At 28.9% G+C, this 6,718-nt stretch overlaps 11 long non-coding RNA genes across 11 annotated transcripts; 7 read left to right on the top strand and 4 right to left on the bottom strand.

The window, feature by feature from the left end:
- Positions 1–635: 635 nt before the first annotated feature.
- SPOM_SPNCRNA.6653 lies at positions 636–870 on the top strand. The gene has a single exon (NR_196001.1). It is a non-coding gene; the product is annotated as a non-coding RNA (long non-coding RNA).
- On the bottom strand, positions 790–992 carry SPOM_SPNCRNA.6654. Its single transcript, NR_196002.1, has one exon. It is a non-coding gene; the product is annotated as a non-coding RNA (long non-coding RNA).
- Positions 993–1,294: 302 nt separating this feature from the next.
- Positions 1,295–1,692, top strand: SPOM_SPNCRNA.6655. Its single transcript, NR_196003.1, has one exon. It is a non-coding gene; the product is annotated as a non-coding RNA (long non-coding RNA).
- A 583-nt stretch (positions 1,693–2,275) lies between these two features.
- Positions 2,276–2,557, top strand: SPOM_SPNCRNA.6656. Its single transcript, NR_196004.1, has one exon. It is a non-coding gene; the product is annotated as a non-coding RNA (long non-coding RNA).
- A 595-nt stretch (positions 2,558–3,152) lies between these two features.
- SPOM_SPNCRNA.6657 lies at positions 3,153–4,406 on the bottom strand. The gene has a single exon (NR_196005.1). It is a non-coding gene; the product is annotated as a non-coding RNA (long non-coding RNA).
- SPOM_SPNCRNA.6658 lies at positions 3,379–3,831 on the top strand. The gene has a single exon (NR_196006.1). It is a non-coding gene; the product is annotated as a non-coding RNA (long non-coding RNA).
- Positions 3,946–4,402, top strand: SPOM_SPNCRNA.6659. The gene has a single exon (NR_196007.1). It is a non-coding gene; the product is annotated as a non-coding RNA (long non-coding RNA).
- Positions 4,407–4,811: 405 nt separating the features above from the next.
- SPOM_SPNCRNA.6660 lies at positions 4,812–5,210 on the bottom strand. The gene has a single exon (NR_196008.1). It is a non-coding gene; the product is annotated as a non-coding RNA (long non-coding RNA).
- SPOM_SPNCRNA.6661 lies at positions 4,830–5,055 on the top strand. Its single transcript, NR_196009.1, has one exon. It is a non-coding gene; the product is annotated as a non-coding RNA (long non-coding RNA).
- A 526-nt stretch (positions 5,211–5,736) lies between the features above and the next one.
- SPOM_SPNCRNA.6662 lies at positions 5,737–6,223 on the bottom strand. The gene has a single exon (NR_196010.1). It is a non-coding gene; the product is annotated as a non-coding RNA (long non-coding RNA).
- Positions 6,085–6,291, top strand: SPOM_SPNCRNA.6663. Its single transcript, NR_196011.1, has one exon. It is a non-coding gene; the product is annotated as a non-coding RNA (long non-coding RNA).
- The last annotated feature ends 427 nt before the right edge of the window (positions 6,292–6,718 follow it).

The following is a 6,718-nucleotide window of genomic DNA, read 5'->3' on the forward strand; positions in this document are numbered from 1 at the left end:
TAAATTTGATAGACTTGTATGTTGTTTTCATATCGGAACATTCATGAAGGAGAAGGCAACAAAGGTAATATACACTCGAGTCTCTAAAGTACAATATAGCAAACCAACTAAATTTCGTTATACAACTTAGTAACACAATTGCACCACACGTTAGAGTTTCGAATGTGATATACCGTATGAAAACGAGCAGTGACTGGTAAAACTTGATTTACACATTACGTTGAAACATAACACGCTCTGACAACATTCGTTCGATTGTCTAAAACAAAATACAGCGGAAACAGCTGTTCGGTAATCGAGATTGCGATCTAAATTGAGTAGCTCGTAAAATATTTTACAACATTTGTTTACATTCGGTATTCAGTTTTTTGGAATAGTTTCAAAAAATATACTGTAAAAAGTGTTTTACGTATTTATGTTGTAGTGTTAATAATATATTCTTTTGTAGATTTTTATAGAATCTTTTTCTTTAAAAAATATTTCATTATATTATTTTTATTTCTTTTTTTCTGTTTTAATTTAATAAAGAAATTACTTAGTTGAAATAAACAGTAAACTATGATCGCTTTTGAAGACATGTAACTTGTTGTAATGTGAGAGTATGTGATTTGCAATGAATACTTGATAATGATTAAGAATGAAGGATAAAAACAAAGTTAAAGTATTAAAGTATATGGATATAACTATGATGAGTAGAAAATAAAGAAAATCACCGAAACACAATCAGGCAAAGAGGAATGGTAAAATAAGTGAATGAAAAGTGTGTAAAAAGGGAAGAGGTGATTGGGTCACTGGGTCAACAGGTTAAAAATAATTAAGATGAGAGGGTTCGTGGGTCATCAGGTGACGGGGTATCAGGTCAACGGGTAAAAAGGCTAGGTCATCAGGTATACAGGTTATGCGGTGTTTAGGTGACAAGGTGACAGCGGTTAGTTATGAGCTCTTGTGAGGTATCAAATGTATGGACTCGAAAGTATCAAATGAAATATTAAATTGAGATTAGGCAAAAGTAATAAATGATGCTTTAGAAAAAGCAAATTTAAACTGAAGTATGTGATGAATCGAAACATAGTATCATCGATAAGTAAATGGTATAATAAAAGAGATCGAAATGGAACTTGTTCTTTTGTAACGGCGTGTCAGCCAAATGTACTATAACCAAGTAACGAGTAAGTGTAACAGTAATTTGTAAACTGTAATAGTAATCGTGTAAACTGTAATTGTGTAATCGTCAAACTATAACTGTAACTGTAAACGTGCAATTGTCAAAGTCGATATTTTATGAGCAAATATCGATTGGGAATTACATGGTCGATAATAGATAGTGGTACTTGATGACAGTAGATATATAAATAACAATGAAAATACTTGTGTTTCAGACGGTGATGACATTGGGGCGAGTTGATTGTTAAAACATGATGGATGAAGCGAATGGATGAGATCGTTAAAGTTCAATTGGGAATACAAGTAGTTTGACGATTGTTTTTCGATATTGTAGGATAAGAAGCTGGAATACTTGAATTCGAATCATGGTGAATGGAAAAGTTAAAGTTGTAAAAGATAGAGATAATGTTTTGGGATATAAATAAACTAATGAAAGAATAATTCAAGTGATTGATAGTAAGTATATTCGTATGTTGTTCAAATAAAATAAAGGTCGTTCATATAGAGTTGGGAAAATAAACGAAAGTTACTTTGATAGAAAGGGGGTGGAAGAAGTAAATGTTGAATAATTAAGATTAAGATTAATACTGAAAGATAGATGGGGAGTAATATAAATAAAAATGAATAGAATTAAAAAGAACAGTAAAAAAGACAATAATTTGAAGTTGATAGTATTTGTGTAAAGCTGGGTTGCAAAGTATGATTGTGGTAAATATACACATAGTCGAATACTGCAACTACATTCGTTAGCGAGTCTGTTGTAATAGACGAGTAGTAAATTAAGAATTCAATCAAGTCACATTAGGAAAATAAAATTTAAATAAATTTCAAGTTAGTCAGTCGTATAGTAGATGAATGAATGGGGGTAAAATCTCGCTATTTGTTTGTTATTGTGAAATGATGAAGAGTCATGGGAGATGAATGTTGTAAACGATGGCATAGAATTGGTAACGAAAAGTGAAATCATTGGGATCAACTATTTCAGTATTTTGTTTAAAGAAAATGTTGAACTCGCCAAGTAATGAGGTCGTTGCTTTCGTTAAATAATGAGTGGTGGTTACGGTTATACAGGATATGATATGTGTATGGTGAGAATGTGATGTATATATTTGAGTATAGACAATTATAATCGTCAAGTAGTAGAGAATCAGAAAATGTGCAAATAATTAAGTTGCAAGATGAAATGAAAGAGATGAATGAATGAGTAAATGAGTAAAGAGAGTAATCGTTTGGACAGGACGACGATGTTTGCTATTGGTGTAGAGTTGGGGATGTTACGGTTACATGGTTATATTGGATATGTGTATGTGTATGTGTATGCTGAAGATTTCGTTTGAATGGAAAGTGAATGAGTAGTAGAAAGGTAAGGATATGTAGGATGAAAACAGATGTTTGTTTTTTTTGATAAATATAAGCTTCGTTAAAAAAAGTTAAGGGTAGGATAAAGCCAAGTGAAGGACGTTAGCGATGAATAAGAGGAGTAATAAGTATGAAAAAGGAATGACAATTAGAAAGATAGAAAAGAGATAGAAGATGAAAATATTGGAAAGTAGATGAAATTAGTGCATTCTATTACACTAAAACAAATCAACTAAATTATTGAAAAAACAGTCGTTACAATTACTGGTGATGTGTCAGCTGGCAATGAATATGTCAAATAGGAATTGAATACGATATAGAAAAGTACAACTTTTGTTATTGTTGTTGAAAGTAAAAATATAAAGTAGAGAATAAATAGTAACAGATAATGAAACAATGATGAAACAAATAGAGAAAAAGATTAAATTTCGTTAATTAAAAATAAAATAAATAAATAAATATATTAAATGAAAATGAATCAAAAGAAAAGTAAATTAAAAGAAAAGTAAATTAAAATAAAATAAAACAATATAAATTAAAAAAAATATTAAAACTTGATAAAATAAACTAAAATAAAATAAAACAACATAAAATTCACTAAATTATAACACGTTAAAATAAACTAATATGGTTACGGTTATTAGGTGATGTATAAGTTGGAAGTGAATAAATAGAATCGAATAAAAAGTAGTAAGAACAAAAGGTTGGAAACTGGTTTGAGCATCTGTCAGAGGTAAAGACAGTAATAGATATCACAACACAAAATATTTATTTGCCAAACAACTGCAAGCGGTAGGCAATTGAAAATTTAAAATAAACTATAAATTTATTAATAAATTTAAATAAAATTATTGGAAAAGCTCGGTCAGTTGTATGTCGTCGGGGAAAAAGAGGAATGGTAAATGTGGAGGAATGGTAAATGCGATAGAGTATAGTAAAGCTAGATAACGAAATGGATAAAGTCTCGTTATTGAAAAGAGGAAGGAAGTATGAAGGACAAGTGGAGTAAGTAGTGAGTCAGTCAAGTTAATGAGTCATGAAGAAGATGGTAGAGGCAGGCGAGTAACAAAGTAACAAAGAGAGAGAATAAGAATGAGAATGAAATGGGGATAGAGTAGAGAGAGTAGGGAGAGTGAGTAGAGAGAGTAGAGTAAGTATGTTGAAATACGTAAATGAATAAATTAGACAAGTAACTATATAGAAGAAAAGAAATAGAAGAAACAAAATAAACAGAATAATTAAATTAGATTCAATTACAACGAAAGAAAACAACAAAGTGATTGAAATAGTGATTGGGGCAAAGATAAAGATAATAATAAATAACAATTGAAAATAACAGAAAATATTTATTTGCCAATGAACAGCAAACAGTAGAGAGTTGAAAATTGAAAAGAAAGCATGAGTTTATTATTAGATTTAGAAAAAATTATTGAGAAAGCTCGTTCAGTTGTATGTTGTCGGGGAGAATGAGAAATGTAGGGGAAGGTTCATATGCATCGTGGAATGGTTAAGGTGGAAAGACGAAGTAAAGTGTGTTGGGATTCATTAAGTATAATAGAGATATATAGTGTGATATGATAATTGAGAAGGATGAAAAATTGAAGTTGACTCATTGATGTGTGAAGCGAGTAACGAGCCATAAGGCGAGTAATCGTTAAGCGTTGTTAAGGAGGGATAAGGAAATAAAGGAATGAGAGTAGAAGAGGAAAGTAGTAAAGGAGAGTAGAAGAGGTAGAGTAGAAGAGGAAAGTAGAAGAGGTAGGAGTATAGAAGTAGTAAATAAGAGAATAAGAGAATAAGGGAATAAAAGAGCAATAAAACGAGGAAAAGAAAGTGAAAAGAATAAAAGAGATAAAGGGATAAAGTAGGAGAATAAAGAAGTAAGTAAAGTAAGAAAAAAGAAGTTGATTAAGTTAAAGTATGTTGGAGTGCAGTAAGTATAATAGGAACATGCGGTGTACTTTGATAAATGAAGTGTTTGAAAATTGAGCTTATGTTAGATATGTTAAATAAATAATATGATTGCGTAAAATAAATAAAAAAATAAAATGAAATGAAATAAAATAAAATAAAATATTTAAAAACGAATAAATATATAGAAATAAATAAAATTAATGAAATAAAATTAACAAAATAAAATGAAATAAAAAATATAAATACAAATATTGGAACACAAATAAAGACAATATTAAATAATGATAGAAAATAATGAAAAATATTTATTTGCCAATGAATGACAAACAGCAGGCAGTTGAAAATTGAAAATAAATTATAAAATGATTAATAAAAGAAAAAAAAATTATTGAAAAAGTTTGTTGAGTGATATGTCGTCGGGAAGAATGAGTAGTGTAGTGTGGTAGTGAAGATGGACAAAACACTGAAATGAGTGGAAGTGAGTGTGTTGGGATGCAGTAAGTATAATAAGGGGATGTAGTGTGCATGAGTGAATAAAACGGATGAAAAATTTGAAGTTGATTTGAATTGAGTGTGCTGGAGTACGTTAAAGGTGATAGGGACAAGTAGTGTACTATAATAATTAGGATGGTTAAAAAATATGAAGTTGACTCAGTTTTGATTCAGGTGGGTAACGAGCAGTAAAGCGAGTAATCGTTAAACATGTTAACGAAATATAAAAGAGGTAAAACATAGGAAGTATAAATATTGGATAGGTAGAATAAGTAAAGCAGAATAGGTAGAGTAGAATAGGTATAGGTAGAATAAGTAGAGTAGAGTATGGAAGAAAGAAGAGGAAGAAAGTAATGGAATAAGAAATAATAATAAAAAATGGGAGAACAAAGAAGTAAGTAAAGTAAGAAAAAAGAAGATACAATGAAGGGGACTATGTTGGAGTGCAGTAAGTATAATAGGAACATGCGGTGTACTTTGATAAATGAAGTGTTTGAAAATTGAGCTTATGTTAGTCATGTTAAACAAATAATATGATTGTGTAAAATAAATAAAAAAATAAAATGAAATGAAATGAAATAAAATAAAATAAAATATTTAAAAACGAATAAATATATAGAAATAAATAAAATTAATGAAATAAAATTAACAAAATAAAATGAAATAAAAAATATAAATACAAATATTGGAACACAAATAAAGACAATATTAAATAATGATAGAAAATAATGAAAAATATTTATTTGCCAATGAATGACAAACAGCAGGCAGTTGAAAATTGAAAATAAATTATAAAATGATTAATAAAAGAAAAAAAAATTATTGAAAAAGTTTGTTGAGTGATATGTCGTCGGGAAGAATGAGTAGTGTAGTGTGGTAGTGAAGATGGACAAAACACTGAAATGAGTGGAAGTGAGTGTGTTGGGATGCAGTAAGTATAATAAGGGGATGTAGTGCAATATGGCGAATGAGGATAGATGAATGAAAACTTGAAGTTTATAGAATAAGGCTGTGTTGTAATGCAGTAAGTTGAATAAAGATACGCAGTGTATTATGATAATCAAGATGGATGAAAAATATGAAGTTGACTCAGTTTTGATTCAGGTGGGTAACGAGCAGTAAAGCGAGTAATCGTTAAACATGTTAACGAAATATAAAAGAGGTAAAACATAGGAAGTATAAATATTGGATAGGTAGAATAAGTAAAGCAGAATAGGTAGAATAGGTAGAATAAGTAAAGCAGAATAGGTAGAGTAGAATATGGAAGAAAGAAGAGGAAGAAAGTAATGGAATAAGAAATAATAATAAAAAATGGGAGAACAAAGAAGTAAGTAAAGTAAGAAAAAAGAAGATACAATGAAGGGGACTATGTTGGAGTGCAGTAAGTATAATAGGAACATGCGGTGTACTTTGATAAATGAAGTGTTTGAAAATTGAGCTTATGTTAGTCATGTTAAACAAATAATATGATTGTGTAAAATAAATAAAAAAATAAAATGAAATGAAATGAAATAAAATAAAATAAAATATTTAAAAACGAATAAATATACAGAAATAAATAAAATTAACAAAATAAAATGAAATAAAAAATATAAATACAAATATTGGAACACAAATAAAGACAATATTAAATAATGATAGAAAATAATGAAAAATATTTATTTGCCAATGAACGACAAACAGCAGGCAGTTGAAAATTGAAAATAAATTATAAAATGATTGATAAAAGAAAAAAAAATTATTGAAAACGTTTGTTGAGTGATATGTCGTCGGGGAGGATGGGAAATTT

Source organism: Schizosaccharomyces pombe (assembly GCF_000002945.2).
Source record: "Schizosaccharomyces pombe strain 972h- genome assembly, chromosome: II".
NCBI lineage: Eukaryota > Fungi > Ascomycota > Schizosaccharomycetes > Schizosaccharomycetales > Schizosaccharomycetaceae > Schizosaccharomyces > Schizosaccharomyces pombe.